Source organism: Salmo salar, chromosome ssa17, assembly GCF_905237065.1.
Source record: "Salmo salar chromosome ssa17, Ssal_v3.1, whole genome shotgun sequence".
Taxonomy (NCBI): domain Eukaryota; kingdom Metazoa; phylum Chordata; class Actinopteri; order Salmoniformes; family Salmonidae; genus Salmo; species Salmo salar.
In genome coordinates this window covers 81838068-81857946 of record NC_059458.1, presented here as the reverse complement: position 1 = coordinate 81857946, position 19879 = coordinate 81838068, and the positions used below count along the sequence as shown (strand labels likewise).

The 19879-nt window shown below is 43.3% G+C and overlaps 1 pseudogene; it reads left to right on the top strand.

The window, feature by feature from the left end:
* The window catches only part of LOC106595282 (rab-3A-interacting protein-like), an 80525-nt pseudogene extending 65269 nt beyond the window's left edge, over positions 1 to 15256 (top strand).
* The last annotated feature ends 4623 nt before the right edge of the window (positions 15257 to 19879 follow it).

Genomic DNA, 19879 nt, shown 5'->3' with positions numbered 1-19879 from the left:
AGCGATAAAGTGTTTCAGCCAGAGCCTGCCTCGATATCGTTCAACGTTTTCCCGGGCTCTGAGACCCTATGGAAGACGTAGGAAGTGTCACGTTATTGCACAGATCCTGAGTCTTCAATAAAAAGAGCCAAGATGAAACACTACTTCTCAGACAGGCCACTTCCTGCTTGAAATCTTCTCAGGTTTTGGCCTGCCATAGGAGTTCTGTTATACTCACAGACACCATTCAAACAGTTTTAGAAACTTTAGGGTGTTTTCTATCCAAAGCCAATAATTATATGCATATTCTAGTTACTGGGCAGGTGTAGTAACCAGATTAAATCGGGTACGTTTTTTTATCCAGCCGTGCAAATACTGCCCCCTATCCCCAACAGGCTAACACACCAACGACTACCCCAGCTAACACACCAATGACTACCCCAGCTAACACACTAACGACTACCCCAGCTAACACACCAACGACTACCCCAGCTAACACACTAACGACTACCCCAGCTAACACACTAACGACTACCCCAGCTAACACACTAACGACTACCCCAGCTAACACACTAACGACTACCCCAGCTAACACACTAACGACTACCCCAGCTAACACACTAACGACTACCCCAGCTAACACACTAACGACTACCCCAGCTAACACACTAACGACTACCCCAGCTAACACACTAACGACTACCCCAGCTAACACACTAGCGACTACCGCTGCTCATGGTTTACAAAAATTCAGGGTGCAGGGTTTGTAGTGAGTAGGCTGGTACTACTACTACTACTACTACTACTACTACTACTACTACTATAGACAGACAGATGAAAGATGTGCAATTCTCTGCAAAGTTGACAGGAATTATCAGTAACCATCATACAGTTGTCTATATCATTCATTCACCCTACCGTTTTCTCTTCAGCTCTTCATTTTGTTCACTGCTATTTTCTGTATGTGCCTCAGTCACATTCTAACATGTTCCTCCACTGTTCCCTCTGTTTAATATGCCTCACATTCTAACATGTTCCTCCACTGTTCCCTCTGTTTAATATGCCTCACATTCTAACATGTTCCTCCACTGTTCTCCATGTTCCCTCTGTTTAATATGCCTCACATTCTAACATGTTCCTCCACTGTTCTCCATGTTCCCTCTGTTTAATATGCCTCACATTCTAACATGTTCCTCCACTGTTCTCCATGTTCCCTCTGTTTAATATGTCTCACATTCTAACATGTTCCTCCACTGTTCTCCATGTTCCCTCTGTTTAATATGCCTCACATTCTAACATGTTCCTCCACTGTTCTCCATGTTCCCTCTGTTTAATATGCCTCACATTCTAACATGTTCCTCCACTGTTCTCCATGTTCCCTCTGTTTAATATGCCTCACATTCTAACATGTTCCTCCACTGTTCCCTCTGTTTAATATGCCTCACATTCTAACATGTTCCTCCACTGTTCTCCATGTTCCCTCTGTTTAATATGCCTCACATTCTAACATGTTCCTCCACTGTTCCCTCTGTTTAATATGTCTCACATTCTAACATGTTCCTCCACTGTTCCCTCTGTTTAATATGCCTCACATTCTAACATGTTCCTCCACTGTTCCCTCTGTTTAATATGTCTCACATTCTAACATGTTCCTCCATGTTCCCTCTGTTTAATATGCCTCACATTCTAACATGTTCCTCCACTGTTCCCTCTGTTTAATATGCCTCACATTCTAACATGTTCCTCCACTGTTCTCCATGTTCCCTCTGTTTAATATGCCTCACATTCTAACATGTTCCTCCACTGTTCCCTCTGTTTAATATGCCTCACATTCTAACATGTTCCTCCACTGTTCCCTCTGTTTAATATGCCTCACATTCTAACATGTTCCTCCATGTTCCCTCTGTTTAATATGCCTCACATTCTAACATGTTCCTCCACTGTTCTCCATGTTCCCTCTGTTTAATATGCCTCACATTCTAACATGTTCCTCCACTGTTCCCTCTGTTTAATATGCCTCACATTCTAACATGTTCCTCCATGTTCCTCTGTTTAATATGCCTCACATTCTAACATGTTCCTCCACTGTTCTCCATGTTCCCTCTGTTTAATATGCCTCACATTCTAACATGTTCCTCCACTGTTCCCTCTGTTTAATATGCCTCACATTCTAACATGTTCCTCCATGTTCCTTCCCTCTGTTTAATATGCCTCACATTCTAACATGTTCCTCCACTGTTCCCTCTGTTTAATATGCCTCACATTCTAACATGTTCCTCCACTGTTCTCCATGTTCCCTCTGTTTAATATGCCTCACATTCTAACATGTTCCTCCACTGTTCCCTCTGTTTAATATGTCTCACATTCTAACATGTTCCTCCACTGTTCTCCATGTTCCCTCTGTTTAATATGCCTCACATTCTAACATGTTCCTCCACTGTTCCCTCTGTTTAATATGCCTCCTTCACATGTTCCATGTTCCCTCTGTTTAATATGCCTCACATTCTAACATGTTCCTCCACTGTTCTCCATGTTCCCTCTGTTTAATATGCCTCACATTCTAACATGTTCCTCCACTGTTCCCTCTGTTTAATATGCCTCACATTCTAACATGTTCCTCCACTGTTCCCTCTGTTTAATATGCCTCACATTCTAACATGTTCCTCCACTGTTCTCCATGTTCCCTCTGTTTAATATGCCTCACATTCTAACATGTTCCTCCACTGTTCCCTCTGTTTAATATGCCTCACATTCTAACATGTTCCTCCACTGTTCCCTCTGTTTAATATGCCTCACATTCTAACATTTTCCTCCACTGTTCCTCCCTCTGTTTAATATGCCTCACATTCTAACATGTTCCTCCACTGTTCTCCATTTCCCTCTGTTTAATATGCCTCACATTCTAACATGTTCCTCCAATGGTCTCCATGTTCCCTCTGTTTAATATGCCTCACATTCTAACATGTTCCTCCACTGTTCCCTCTGTTTAATATGCCTCACATTCTAACATGTTCCTCCACTGTTCTCCATGTTCCCTCTGTTTAATATGCCTCACATTCCAACATGTTCCTCCACTGTTCTCCATGTTCCCTCTGTTTAATATGCCTCACATTCCTAACATGTTCCTCCATGTTCCCTCTGTTTAATATGCCTCACATTCTAACATGTTCCTCCACTGTTCCCTCTGTTTAATATGCCTCACATTCAAACATGTTCCTCCACTGTTCCCTCTGTTTAATATGCCTCACATTCTAACATGTTCCTCCACTGTTCTCCTCCCTCTGTTTAATATGCCTCACATTCTAACATGTTCCTCCACTGTTCCCCTCTGTTTAATATGCCTCACATTCTAACATTTTCCTCCACTGTTCTCCATGTTCCCTCTGTTTAATATGCCTCACATTCTAACATGTTCCTCCACTGTTCACCTCTGTTTAATATGCCTCACATTCTAACATGTTCCTCCACTGTTCTCCATGTTCCCTCTGTTTAATATGCCTCACATTCTAACATGTTCCTCCACTGTTCCCTCTGTTTAATATGCCTCACATTCTAACATGTTCCTCCACTGTTCCCTCTGTTTAATATGCCTCACATTCTAACATGTTCCTCCACTGTTCTCCATGTTCCCTCTGTTTAATATGCCTCACATTCTAACATGTTCCTCCACTGTTCCCCTCTGTTTAATATGCCTCACATTCTAACATGTTCCTCCACTGTTCCCTCTGTTTAATATGCCTCACATTCTAACATGTTCCTCCACTGTTCTCCATGTTCCCTCTGTTTAATATGCCTCACATTCTAACATGTTCCTCCACTGTTCCCTCTGTTTAATATGCCTCACATTCTAACATGTTCCTCCACTGTTCTCCATGTTCCCTCTGTTTAATATGCCTCACATTCTAACATGTTCCTCCACTGTTCCCTCTGTTTAATATGCCTCACATTCTAACATGTTCCTCCACTGTTCTCCATGTTCCCTCTGTTTAATATGCCTCACATTCTAACATGTTCCTCCACTGTTCTCCACTGTTCCCTCTGTTTAATATGCCTCACATTCTAACATGTTCCTCCACTGTTCCCTCTGTTTAATATGCCTCACATTCTAACATGTTCCTCCACTGTTCTCCATGTTCCCTCTGTTTAATATGCCTCACATTCTAACCACATGCTCCTCGACTTACACTACATGACCAAAAGTATGTGGACACCTGCTAGTCGAACGTCTCATTCCAAAATCATAGGCATTAATATGTAGGTGAACCCCCCCCCCCCCCCATTGCTGCTAACAGCCTCCACTCTTCTGGCAAGTCTTTCCACTAGATGTTGGAACATTGCTGCTATAACAGCCTCCACTCTTCTGGGAAGGCTTTCCACTAGATGTTGGAACATTGCTGCTATAACAGCCTCCACTCTTCTGGGAAGGCTTTCCACTAGATGTTGGAACATTGCTGCTATAACAGCCTCCACTCTTCTGGGAAGTCTTTCCACTAGATGATGGAACATTGCTGCTATAACAGCCTCCACTCTTCTGGGAAGTCTTTCCACTAGATGTTGGAACATTGCTGCTATAACAGTCTCCACTCTTCTGGGAAGGCTTTCCACTAGATGTTGGAACATTGCTATGGGGGACTTTCATTCAGCAACAAGAGCGTTAGTGAGGTCGGGCACTGATGTTGGGCGATTAGGCCTGACTCGCAGTCGGCTTTCCAATTCATCCCAAAGGTGTTTGATGGGGTTGAGGTCAGGACTCTGTGCAGGCCAGTCAAGTTCTTCCACACCGATCTCGACAAACTATTTCTGTATGTACCTCTCTTTGTGCACGGGGGCATTGTTATGCTGAAACAGGAAAGAGCACTATGCATTCAGGCATTGCACATTTTGGGCTTGTGTGCGGCTGCTCGACCATGGAAACCCATTTCATGAAGCTCCTGACGAACAGTTCTTGTGATGATGTTGCTTCCAGAAGCAGTTTGGAATTCGGTAGAGAGTGATGCACCCAAGGACAGACTTTTTTTTTTACGCGCTACCCACTTCAGCTCTCGACGGTCCCTTTCTTGTGAGCTGGTGTGGCCTACCACTGTGTTTCTCCTAAACGTTTCCACTTCACAATAACAGCACTTACAGTTGACCTGGGCAGCTCTAGCAGGGCAGACATTTGACGAATTGACTTGTTGAAAAGGTGGCATCCTATGACTGTGCCACTTTGAAAGTCACTGAGCTCTTCACTAAGGCCATTCTACTACCAATGTTTGTCTATGGAGATTGCATGGCGGTGTGCTCAGTTTTCTACACCTGTCAGCAACGGGTGTGGTTGAAATAGCTGAATCCACTGATTTTAAGGGGTGTCCACATACACTATATATAGAAAAGTATCTCTGTGTTTAATATGCTCTCCTTCTTCTCTGTCTACAATATGACTCAGTAATCATCTCTCTAGGATCCTAGGGGGGATTACAATGTACTGAAACTGCTATCCTCCTTCCTCACCCAACCGTGACCAATCAGAATCCACCGCTGACAATTTACTTCCTGATAATGTCTCTGGCCTTGGTTAGAATATTGGGTGGATTAAAGGAGATTATTTGTTCAAGTTGGGAGGAAGCAGAGAGAATTGGGGGAATGATGTTTTTGTTCTCAGTGGTTCACTGTCTGTGTGAGGGGAATACAATGTGTTTACCCAAAGACCTCATTCATTCTGATTCCACCCTGCTCTCTCACCATTTCTTTCATTCTTCCTCAATATGTCTCTCCCCCTCACTGTGTGTCTCTCCCCCTCACTCTGTGTGTGTCTCTCCTCCTCACTCTGTGTGTGTCTCTCCCCCTCACTCTGTGTGTGTCTCTCCCCCTCACTCTGTGTGTGTCTCTCCCCCTCACTCTGTGTGTGTCTCTCCCCCTCACTCTGTGTGTGTCTCTCCCCCTCACTCTGTGTGTGTCTCTCCCCCTCACTCTGTGTGTGTCTCTCCCCCTCACTCTGTGTGTGTCTCTCCCCCCTCACTCTGTGTGTGTCTCTCTCCTCTCTCTGTGTGTGTCTCTCCCCCTCACTCTGTGTGTGTCTCTCCCCCTCTGTGTGTCTCTCCCCTCACTCTGTGTGTGTCTCTCCCTCACTCTGTGTGTCTCTCCCCCTCACTCTGTGTGTCTCTCCCCCCTCACTCTGTGTGTGCTCTCCCCCTCACTCTGTGTGTGTCTCTCCCCTCTCTCTGTGTCTCCCCCTCACTCTGTGTGTGTCTCTCCCCCTCACTCTGTGTGTGTCTCTCCCCCTCACTCTGTGTGTGTCTCTCCCCCTCACTCTGTGTGTGTCTCTCTCTCTCTGTGTGTGTCTCTCCCCCTCACTCTGTGTGTGTCTCTCCCCTCACTCTGTGTGTGTCTCTCCCCCTCTGTCTCTGTGTGTGCTCTCCCCCTCACTGTGTGTGTGTCTCTCCCCCTCACTCTGTGTGTGTCTCTCCCCCTCACTCTGTGTGTGTCTCTCCCCCTCACTCTGTGTGTGTCTCTCCCCCTCACTCTGTGTGTGTCTCTCCCCCTCACTCTGTGTGTCTCTCCCCCTCACTCTGTGTGTGTCTCCCCTCACTCTGTGTGTCTCTCTCTGTCTCTCCAGCATGCTTCTCTTCTAGCTCTGTTCAGTAGTATTTTCCTGACTGCCTTCTTTTTCATAATTTCTCAATTTCTTTTCTTTTCTGTTATTTCTCTCTGTCGTTCACACGGGTGGTTGAAGGCCTGAGGTAGTCATGTCAATTCTCACTTTCCCTCCCTCCCTCCCTCCCTCCCTCCCTCCCTCCCTCCCTCCCTCCCTCCCTCCCTCCCTCCCTCCCTCCCTCCCTCCCCACCCACTCCTTTCCTTCCATCTGCACTGTTTTCTCTCCATCCCTCCCTCCCTCCCTCCTCACCCACTCCTTTCCTTCCATCTGCACTGTTTTGTCTCTCCTCCATCCCTCTTTCCATTCCTTAAACATGAGCAGTCCAGTTAGGCTGGCTAGGCCTAGTCTTTCAACGTGCTGTTATGTTGAGCATTAGATGATTAGACATTCATCTGTTTTCAGGGTAATACTGGACCTCTTTCTTACCACTATCTCTCTGTTTCTTGTCTCTCCTCACAGAAAGTGTGCCCTTAGTGGCCAGACCAAAACCTGCAAGCACAGAATCAAGTTTGGTGATTCCAGCAACTATTACTACGTGTCTCCTTTCTGTCGTTATCGGGTGAGTTTTACCAGGTCTACAGCACTCTCATTTATCAACCTGTAATTCACTACGACGTCTACAGCACTCTCATTTATCAACCTGTAATTCACTACGACGTCTACAGCACTCTCATTTATCAACCTGTAATTCACTACGACGTCTACAGCACTCTCATTTATCAGCCTGTAATTCACTACGACGTCTACAGCACTCTCATTTATCAACCTGTAATCCCCTACGACGCCTACAGCACTCTCATTTATCAACCTGTAATCCACTACGACGTCTACAGCACTCTCATTTATCAACCTGTAATCCCCTACGACGTCTACAGCACTCTCATTTATCAACCTGTAATTCACTACGACGTCTACAGCACTCTCATTTATCAACCTGTAATTCACTACGACGTCTACAGCACTCTCATTTATCAACCTGTAATTCACTACGACGTCTACAGCACTCTCATTTATCAGCCTGTAATCCCCTACGACGTCTACAGCACTCTCATTTATCAACCTGTAATTCACTACGACGTCTACAGCACTCTCATTTATCAACCTGTAATCCCCTACGACGTCTACAGCACTCTCATTTATCAGCCTGTAATCCCCTACGACGTCTACAGCACTCTCATTTATCAGCCTGTAATCCCCTACGACGTCTACAGCACTCTCATTTATCAGCCTGTAATTCACTACGACGTCTACAGCACTCTCATTTATCAGCCTGTAATCCCCTACGACGTCTACAGCACTCTCATTTATCAGCCTGTAATCCCCTACGACGTCTACAGCACTCTCATTTATCAGCCTGTAATCCCCTACGACGTCTACAGCACTCTCATTTATCAGCCTGTAATCCCTACGACGTCTACAGCACTCTCATTTATCAGCCTGTAATCCCCTACGACGTCTACAGCACTCTCATTTATCAGCCTGTAATCCCCTACGACGTCTACAGCACTCTCATTTATCAACCTGTAATCCCCTACGACGTCTACAGCACTCTCATTTATCAGCCTGTAATCCCCTACGACGTCTACAGCACTCTCATTTATCAGCCTGTAATTCACTACGACGTCTACAGCACTCTCATTTATCAGCCTGTAATTCACTACGACGTCTACAGCACTCTCATTTATCAGCCTGTAATTCACTACGACGTCTACAGCACTCTCATTTATCAGCCTGTAATCCCCTACGACGTCTACAGCACTCTCATTTATCAGCCTGTAATCCCCTACGACGTCTACAGCACTCTCATTTATCAGCCTGTAATTCACTACGACGTCTACAGCACTCTCATTTATCAGCCTGTAATCCCCTACGACGTCTACAGCACTCTCATTTATCAACCTGTAATCCCCTACGACGTCTACAGCACTCTCATTTATCAGCCTGTAATTCACTACGACGTCTACAGCACTCTCATTTATGAACTTGTAATTCCCTACGACGTCTACAGCACTCTCATTTATCAGCCTGTAATTCACTACGACGTCTACAGCACTCTCATTTATCAGCCTGTAATTCACTACGACGTCTACAGCACTCTCATTTATCAACCTGTAATCCCCTACGACGTCTACAGCACTCTCATTTATCAACCTGTAATCCCCTACGACGTCTACAGCACTCTCATTTATCAACCTGTAATCCCCTACGACGTCTACAGCACTCTCATTTATCAGCCTGTAATTCACTACGACGTCTACAGCACTCTCATTTATCAGCCTGTAATCCCTTACGACGTCTACAGCACTCTCATTTATGAACTTGTAATTCCCTACGACGTCTACAGCACTCTCATTTATCAGCCTGTAATTCACTACGACGTCTACAGCACTCTCATTTATCAGCCTGTAATTCACTACGACGTCTACAGCACTCTCATTTATGAACTTGTAATTCCCTGCATGAGAAAAGGATTTAAGTCCACCATCTAATGTTTCACCAGTCTAGACATTTAACCTTGATCTCTCTCTCTCTCCAGATCACGTCAGTTTGTAACTTCTTTACCTATATCCGCTACATCCACCAAGGGCTGGTCAAGCTGCAGGACGGTGAGATCAGCTAGCAGTGCATTTCCTGTAATGCTGCAGCCATGTTGTTTTGCCTACAGTCACATGTGAATGCACTTTATCTTTAGTGGTTTTAGCTAATGTGAAGCATTGGATGGATCCATGGATGGATCCATGGATGGATGTGTTAGCAGAAACCACAGTACATGGCCACATGCATAAGTCATGTAGAGTAGTGTGTCTTATGGACCCAGTGGTGCTGTAGATTGGACTAACTCAGCAGCTATCTGACATGTTGGAATCCTATTAGCATAGAAATGGAATACCTAGAATGGGTATCCCCATTCACCACCACATTCTGATTCTATTTCTACGTCCATTACCGTAGAGGGTGGAGGCTCATCAGTCACACAGCTCATTTAGAGAAGTCTCCTCAAGGTTACAGACTAGCACAAGAACGCCATTGTTTTTCAATAGAGGATACGAGTTCGGAGCCACGTAATGATGCTTTTAACGTAGCCACGGAGTGGCTGTTCTAGCATTTTGTCGTTTATAGGATTCCCACAATCTTCAACAGTAGCTGTACTGGCAGTGTTTAGTCTCCAGTTGTCATGCTGACAATGTCTCTACAGTATAGTCAGAATGTGTCATCTCTACAGTATAGTCAGAATGTGTTATGTGTCTCTACAGTATAGTCAGAATGTGTTATGTGTCTCTACAGTATAGTCAGAATGTGTTGTAATGTGTCTACAGTATAGTCAGAATGTGTTATGTATCTCTACAGTATAGTCAATGTGTCATGTGTGTCTACAGTATAGTCAGAATGTGTTGTAATGTGTCTACAGTATAGTCAGAATGTGTTGTTATGTGTCTCTACAGTATAGTCAGAATGTGTTGTAATGTCTCTACAGTATAGTCAGAATGTGTTGTAATGTCTCTACAGTATAGTCAGAATGTGTTGTTATGTGTCTACAGTATAGTCAGAATGTGTTATGTGTCTACAGTATAGTCAGAATGTGTTGTTATGTCTCTACAGTATAGTCAGAATGTGTTGTAATGTCTCTACAGTATAGTCAGAATGTGTTGTTATGTGTCTACAGTATAGTCAGAATGTGTTACGTGTCTCTACAGTATAGTCAGAATGTGTTGTTATGTGTCTCTACAGTATAGTCAGAATGTGTTGTAATGTGTCTACAGTATAGTCAGAATGTGTTGTTATGTGTCTCTACAGTATAGTCAGAATGTGTTGTTATGTGTCTCTACAGTATAGTCAGAATGTGTTGTTATGTGTCTCTACAGTATAGTCAGAATGTGTTATGTCTCTCTACAGTATAGTCAGAATGTGTTATAATGCGTCTACAGTATAGTCAGAATGTGTTGGTATGTGTCTACAGTATAGTCAGAATGTGTTGTAATGTCTCTACAGTATAGTCAGAATGTGTTATGTCTCTACAGTATAGTCAGAATGTGTTGTTATGTGTCTCTACAGTATAGTCAGAATGTGTTATGTGTCTACAGTATAGTCAGAATGTGTTATGTGTCTGTACAGTATAGTCAGAATGTGTTATAATGTGTCTGTACAGTATAGTCAGAATTTGTTATGTGTCTCTACAGTATAGTCAGAATGTGTTGTTATGTCTCTCTACAGTATAGTCAGAATGTGTTGTGTCTACAGTATAGTCAGAATGTGTTGTTATGTGTCTACAGTATAGTCAGAATGTGTTGTTATGTCTCTCTACAGTATAGTCAGAATGTGTTGTTATGTGTGTCTACAGTATAGTCAGAATGTGTTGTAATGTGTCTACAGTATAGTCAGAATGTGTTGTGTCTACAGTATAGTCAGAATGTGTTGTTATGTGTCTCTACAGTATAGTCAGAATGTGTTATGTGTCTCTACAGTATAGTCAGAATGTGTTGTTATGTGTCTCTACAGTATAGTCAGAATGTGTTGTAATGTCTCTCTACAGTATAGTCAATGTGTTATGTGACTCTACAGTATAGTCAGAATGTGTTGTAGTCTCTACAGTATAGTCAGAATGTGTTGTAGTCTCTACAGTATAGTCAGAATGTGTTGTTATGTGTCTACAGTATAGTCAGAATGTGTTATGTGTCTCTACAGTATAGTCAGAATGTGTTGTAATGTCTCTACAGTATAGTCAGAATGTGTTATGTGTCTACAGTATAGTCAGAATGTGTTGTAATGTCTCTACAGTATAGTCAGAATGTGTTGTTATGTGTCTACAGTATAGTCAGAATGTGTTGTTATGTGTCTACAGTATAGTCAGAATGTGTTACGTGTCTCTACAGTATAGTCAGAATGTGTTATGTGTCTCTACAGTATAGTCAGAATGTGTTGTAATGTGTCTACAGTATAGTCAGAATGTGTTGTTATGTATCTCTACAGTATAGTCAGAATGTGTTGTTATGTGTGTCTACGGTATAGTCAGAATGTGTTGTAATGTGTCTCTACAGTATAGTCAGAATGTGTTACGTGTCTCTACAGTATAGTCAGAATGTGTTGTTATGTGTCTCTACAGTATAGTCAGAATGTGTTGTAATGTCTCTCTACAGTATAGTCAATGTGTTATGTGACTCTACAGTATAGTCAGAATGTGTTGTAGTCTCTACAGTATAGTCAGAATGTGTTGTTATGTGTCTACAGTATAGTCAGAATGTGTTATGTGTCTCTACAGTATAGTCAGAATGTGTTGTAATGTGTCTACAGTATAGTCAGAATGTGTTGTTATGTATCTCTACAGTATAGTCAGAATGTGTTGTTATGTATCTCTACAGTATAGTCAGAATGTGTTGTTATGTATCTCTACAGTATAGTCAGAATGTGTTGTTATGTCTCTCTACAGTATAGTCAGAATGTGTTGTTATGTGTGTCTACAGTATAGTCAGAATGTGTTATAATGTCTCTACAGTATAGTCAGAATGTGTTGTTATGTCTCTCTACAGTATAGTCAGAATGTGTTGTTATGTCTCTCTACAGTATAGTCAGAATGTGTTGTAATGTGTCTCTACAGTATAGTCAGAATGTGTTGTAATGTGTCTCTACAGTATAGTCAGAATGTGTTGTAATGTGTCTCTACAGTATAGTCAGAATGTGTTGTTATGTGTCTCTACAGTATAGTCAGAATGTGTTGTAATGTCTCTCTACAGTATAGTCAATGTGTTATGTGTCTCTACAGTATAGTCAGAATGTGTTATGTGTCTCTACAGTATAGTCAGAATGTGTTGTAATGTCTCTACAGTATAGTCAGAATGTGTTATGTGTCTCTACAGTATAGTCAGAATGTGTTGTTATGTGTCTACAGTATAGTCAGAATGTGTTACGTGTCTCTACAGTATAGTCAGAATGTGTTGTTATGTCTCTACAGTATAGTCAGAATGTGTTATGTCTCTACAGTATAGTCAGAATGTGTTAATGTGTGTCTACAGTATAGTCAGAATGTGTTGTAATGTGTCTCACAGTATAGTCAGAATGTGTTGTTATGTGTGTCTACAGTATCGTCAGAATGTGTTATGTGTCTACAGTATAGTCAGAATGTGTTGTAATGTGTCTCTACAGTATAGTCAGAATGTGTTGTTATGTGTCTCTACAGTATAGTCAGAATGTGTTGTTATGTGTCTACAGTATAGTCAGAATGTGTTGTAATGTGTCTCTACAGTTTAGTCAGAATGTGTTGTTATGCGTCTCTACAGTATAGTCAGAATGTGTTGTAATGTGTCTCTACAGTATAGTCAGAATGTGTTGTAATGTATCTCTACAGTATAGTCAGAATGTGTTGTAATGTGTCTCTACAGTATAGTCAGAATGTGTTGTGTCTCTACAGTATAGTCAGAATGTGTTGTAATGTGTCTCTACAGTATAGTCAGAATGTGTTGTAATGTGTCTCTACAGTATAGTCAGAATGTGTTGTAATGTGTCTCTACAGTATAGTCAGAATGTGTTGTAATGTTTATGCTCTCTTCTATCCAATCCTCTTTCCTCCCTCCATCTCCTTTCCTGTTCTCTAGCAGAACAGATGTTCTGGGAAGTCATGCAGTTGAGGAAAGAGATGAGTTTTGCTAAGCTGGGCTACTACAAGGAGGAACTGTGACCAACCAATCACGATCCAGAACAGAGGGAGGCGTGTCGGAATCTCAACCTATCATCAGACGCACTCCCGTGAGGGACAAGATAGCTCTCCAATCATCCTACCCTCCTGGCTCTCAGAAGGAAGAAGGACCGCCCCAACGCTCCTCATCGCCACCCCCTTCCAATCTCTCATCCAATCACGTGTCATTTCAGGAGACTCCTCCCATCCTCTGTCTTCAATACCTACTAGCATATGACTTAGAATGCATGCCCCTTACATCCTGACTGATCTACCAATAACAGTGAGTAGTTATTCAGGATGTAAGGGGATTGGTAGATCAGACTGACTGATCTGCCAATAACAGTGAGTAGTTATTCAGGATGTAAGGGGATTGGTAGATCAGTCAGTCTGCAGTCTGTCTGGAACATGACCATTGTTTGTCATTCTGATTGGTCTGCTAGTATGCATATTGGAACAGAGAGGAAGTGCTCTGAACCCAACTGGTGCTTCCCAAATTGCACCCTGTTCACTGTAGTGCACGACTTGTGGCCCCTATGGGCAAAAGTGGTGCACTAAATATGGAATAGGGTGCCATTTGGGACACCGGACAAGTGTAAATCGAGGCACTCCGTCCGTCCATCCATCCATCTGTGGTTATTCTATCCATCTATCTCCAGTCCATATTTAAAACCAGAGGACAGTAACTATGGTGACGACCACGCTGCTCTATGTAACTTGACTCCATTATTATATGTAAGAAACGCTGAATGAGCTCTTCTGTCCACACTACAAGGCTGAGTCACAAATGGCACCCTATTCCCTATATAGTTAACTACTGTAGTAGTGCAATATGCACAGCAGGGGTTCCCAACCTTGTTTTATTATTGTTTATTGAGATTGTCTTTATTAAATACAACACCAGCTTAATTTTGTTTCATTTGAGGGACCTAGCAAAATGTCTCATGACTTATTTTAGGTAGACAATTTATTTATTTTATTTTGTGTTTTTTATTTAACCTTTTATTTAACTAGGCAAGTCAGTTAAGAACAAATTCTTCTTTACAATGACGGCCTACTAAGGCCAAACCCCCTAACCCTGACGACGCTGGGACAGTTGTGCTCCACCCTATGGGACTCCCAATCACGTCTGGTTGTGATACAGCCTGGAATCGAACCAGGGTCTGTAGTGACTCCTCGACCATTGAGATGCAGTGCCTTAAACAGCAGCGCCACTCTGGAGCCCCTATGATGATGATAATAATAGATCGATAAGGAAAATAAATAGGCTAGACCTGATTTCCCCAAATGTTTTATATGAACCCTCAATTTAATTCTGCATATTCTATTTTACAGGAAATGATTAGATCAATTGATAGCGACAGAGTCACACATTGTATAAGATTACTTTACAAGCAAAGTCCAATTTCTTTGACTCCTCAACTTTAGAAGGTCGTAGCTCAGCTTCTCAATGTCAGAGAGACGAAGCAAATATGTTCCCATGTGCATCAGAGTCGCGTCTTCCTCTCGTCATTTTACTACTTGTTTCAAGCCTAATGCATTGCGGAGTTACACTTCGTTTTAGATCGGAAGGTCCCGTGCCCTCCCATATGGTTGGGACCCGTGATGTAGAGAATAGGTGCTGTTTGGGAGCAGCAGATGAGCAGGATTCTGTTGCGTTCTCTCCAATACAAGGACTTTAGAAGAATCTGTACAAATGTTTTGAAGGTTTTAGAAAACACATCGATGATGAGGAAGAACATTCTCTCTGGCTTTTTAGTTCTTTACCAACCCTTAGTTAGAAGTATGTAGCTGTGTCGTCATGTGTGTCGTGGTGTGTGTGTGGTCTGTGAACGTTCCAATCTCTTTACCTTCTCCTGGTTTTCCATCCTTTCATCCCTCCATTCCTCTGTTAACATTCCAACTCCAAGCTTTCCTCAATTTATTTTAGTGCCTTTCTGGAACACACTGAATTAAAAATGGTTTACCTCTGGAATCAACGTGTCTGTTTTTGAAGATATAATCTGTTGTCCCAAACACACTAAGGGTAAAATTGTCAGGACACAATTCTACTGCATATAAAAGCAGATATCCAAATTGTTCAGTACATTCTGCATGTTGCCCATGCTTTGTCTTATAGAAGTAGGGCAACTTATCTGGTACCAGACTCTTCCTGTTAATGGTTCTCCTGCCTGCCACGTCTCTGGGCCTTCAACTGGATTGGAAATCTTGATGAAATGTCCTTTTTATACAGTAGGTTTGACGATGTTACTGTTTCAATATGTTTGCAATTCTGCTGCATTTAAAAATGTGAATTTGTTGTCGTCTATCACAATCACAGTTTATCAGTATAGATTCAACACTCCCACCAGCCTCCTCTGCAGTATAGATTCAACGCTATAAACTTTATTATCTTGGACTGAACACAATTATACTGCATATAAAATACTTCCTGGTTCAATACCCATGTAGTGCGTCCCAAATGGTACCCTATTCCCTATATAGTGCACTACTCTAGAGCCCTATTCCCTATATATTGCACTACTTTAGAGCCCTATATACATAGTGCACTACTTTTGACTAGAGCCCTATTCCCTATATAGTGCACTACTTTTGACTAGGGTACATGCATGTAGGGCTCTGGTCAACAGTAGTGCTCTCTATAGGGCAGTGGTTCCCAACCTTTTTTGGTTACTGTACCACCAACGTAATTTTTCTCTTCCCAGAGTACACATGTAGTACCCACTCGTGTGCTTTTTAGCAGTAACCCTATGGTCTCATGAGTCTTCTCATGTACCCCCTGTGGATAGGCCAAGTACCCCCCCCAGGGGTCCTAGTAGCCCTAGATGGGAACCACTGGTCTAGGGAATAGGAACCACTGGTCTAGGGAATAGGATGCATTTGGGATGCCTTCCCCCTGTATCTCTGTGCTCTGACGTAGACGGTGTACTGAGATATGACTGTATTGTCGTCCCAGTGTTCCCTAGTGGAAACGAGTGGAAAGGGCTTGGGCAGAGACAGCTATCCCTCCATCTGCTCCTCTTCAACCTAACTTCCGGTCCCCCTGAAGAGGTAGGGACGCCGTTCAGGTGTCTTTCTACACCTGATACGTTGGTTTACTAGAAACAAGACCCAAAATGAGTCAAGGCAGACCACCATAGTCCCCTAAGGCAACCTGCCGAAATGACTACAGACCCGTAGCACTCACGTCCGTAGCCATGAAGTGCTTTGAAAGGCTGATAATGGCTCACATTAACACCATTATTCCAGGAACCCTAGACCCACTCCAATTTGCATACCGCCTCAACAGATCCACAGATGATGCAGTCTCTATTGCACTCCACTCTGCCCTTTCCCACCTGGACAAAAGGAACACCTACGTGAGCATGCTATTCATAGACTACAGCTCAGCGTTCAACACTGTGCCCTCAAAGCTCATCACTAGCTAAGGATCCTGGGACTAAACACCTCCCTCTGCAACTGTATCCTGGACACATTTGCCAGGACACACTGATCCTCAACACTGGAGCTCCCCAGAGGTGCGTGCTCAGTCCCTTCCTGTACTCCCTGTTCACCCACGACTGCGTGGCCAGGCACGACTCCAACACGATCATTAAGTTTGCAGACAACACAACAGTGGTAGGTCTGATCTCTGACAACGACGAGACAGCCTATAGGGAGGAGGTCAGAGACCTGGCGGGGTGGTGCCAGAATAACAACCTATCCCTCAACGTAACCAAGACTAAGGAGATGATTGTGGACTACAGGAAAAGGAGGACCGAGCACACCCCCATTCTCATCGATGGGGCTGTAGTGGAGATGGTCGAGAGCTTCAATGTGAGAATCATTTGTATGTGTTAGAATAATGACTAAATTGTTCCACTCTGTCATTATAGGATAGGGTGACATGTTTGAGAATCATGGGAAGATAAAACCAGGATGTGGGTAGATCTGTTAGTATTGTAATACTATGATGTTATATCCTTTAGTAGGGATGTAAACAGAGTGAAGTTGTAGAGTAGGTAATAGAAAATCATTAGAGGGTTTCAAACCAAGAGGGTCCCAACGGGGGAGGGGAGGTGAAAGCCTTGGAGAATGTGACAACTTTTATGGTTCTTTGTGGTTAGTGGAAAAGTACTGGTTGTTTGAGAAGGGAGTGGTCTAAAGACAGGAATGTGTGTATAAAAGGAATGAGTCCTCATTTTTAACTTTAGAGCACTCATGAATAAAGATCGTTGAACCTTTTTTATAAAATCTGAGACTTTGCCCAATTATTAGTGAACCCAGGGTCTTACAAACCTAGGTGAATTGGTTAAAGATTAAATGCATTATTGGGATTAAAAATTCCCTGAACATTCAAGTTCCTTGGTGTCCATATCACCAACAAATGATCATGGTCCAAGCACACCAAGACAGTTGTGAAGAGGGCACGACAAAGCCTATTCCCACTCAGGAAACTAAAAGGATTTGGCATGGGTCCTCAGATCCTCCAAAAGTTGTACAGCTGCAACATCGAGAGCATCCTGACTGGTTGCATAACTGCCTGGTACGGCAACTGCTTGGCCTCCACCCGCAAGGCACTACAGAGGGTAGTGCGTACGGCCCAGTACATCACTGGGGCTAAGCTACCTGCCATCCAGGACCTCTACACCAGGAGGTGTCAGAGGAAGGCCCTAACAATTGTCAAAGACCCCAGCCACCCCAGTCATAGACTGTTCTCGTTACTACCGCATGGCAAGCGGTACCGGAGTACCAAGTCTAGGACCAAAAGGCTTCTCAACAGATTTTACCCCCAACCCATAAGACTCCTGAACAGGTAACCAAATGGCTACCTGGACTATTTGCATTGTGCCCCCCCTCCCAACCCCTATTTTACACTGCTGCTACTCACTGTTTATCATAAACTCAGCAAAAAAAGAAACGTCCTCTCATTGTCAACTGCGTTTTTCAGAAAACTTAACGTGTAAATATTTGTGTGAACATACGATTCAACAACTGAGACAAACTGAACAAGTTCCACAGACATGTGACTAACAGAAATGTAATAATGTGTCCCTGAACAAAGGGGGAGGTCAAAGTCAAAAGTAATAGTCAATATCTGGTGTGGCCACCAGCTGCATTAAGTACTGCAGTGCATCTCCTCCTCATGGACTGCACCAGATTTTCCAGTTCTTGCTGTGAGATGTTACACCACTCTTCCACCAAGGCACCTGCAAGTTCCCGGACATTTCTGGGGCGTATGGGTCTAGCCCTCACCCTCCGATCCAACAGGTCCTGGATGTGCTCAATGAGATTGAGATCCGGGCTCTTCGCTGGCCATGGCCAAACACTGACATTCCTGTCTTGCAGCAAATCACGCACAGAACGAGCAGTATGGCTGGTGGCATGTCATGCTGGAGGGTCATGTCAGGATGAGCCTGCAGGAAGGGTACCACATGAGGGAGGAGGATGTCTTCCCTGTAACCCACAGCGTTGAGATTGCCTGCAATGACAACAAGCTCAGTCCGATGATGCTGTGACACACCGCTCCAGACCATGATGGACCCTCCACCTCCAAATCGATCCTGCTCATTCCTTCGACGATAAACGCGAATCCGACCATCACCCCTGGTGTGACATAACCGCGACTCGTCAGTGAAGAGCACTTTTTGCCAGTCCTGTCTGGTCCAGCGCCGATGGGCTTGTGCCCATAGGCGACGTTGTTGCCGGTGATGTCTGGTGAGGACCTGCCTTACAACTGGCCTACAAGCCCTCAGTCCAGCCTCTCTCAGCCTATTGCGGACAGTCTGAGCAGTGGAGGGATTGTGTGTTCCTGGTGTAACTCAGGCAGTTGTTGCCATCCTGTACATGTCCCACAGGTGTGATGTTCGGATGTACCGATCCTGTGCAGGTGTTGTTACACGTGGTCTGCCACTGCGAGGACGATCAGCTGTTGGTTAGGGCTTGTAAGTAAGCATTTCACTGTAAGGTCTACACCTGTTGTATTCGGCGCACGTGCCAAATACACTTTGATTTGGCAGATCAGCTGGAGCTCCTACTTCTCTTGTGGAACACTTGCTGTACAGATGTAGGATCTTACTTTGAGCCAGTTTGTGACAGCTGGAAAATAATACTGCAGCATCAGAAAAAGTGAATTATTATATGGATTATATTTAATGGACATTTTTGTAGGGGTTGATACATTCTCAGTTAGGGCATATCAAGTCTTGACATTTCAAAGTGTAAATTACACACTTTAGAAGCCTTTTTCAAATGCAAATACACTACAAGTTTGCTTTGCAAGAACATTCTCAGGAACAAAAGATTGATCAAATTAAGATCCTACATCTGTAGTATATTGCAACATCAAAGTAATGGAAGATTTATGTTGTCTCAACTAACAACATAAGCTCTTATCTATTCATGTAGATAGATAGATAAAGAGAAGATCCTTATAGATACACAACATAGCACATCTGCCATTTTGGAATATCAAAATACCTGATATCAGAAGAAACACATCAAATGGCACACCTTTCCAGGTAGAGAGGACCTTTAATGCATTCTGGGTCATGGATAGACAGTGTACTGTATATCTCTAATGACAGTGTACTGTATATCTCTAATGACAGTGTACTGT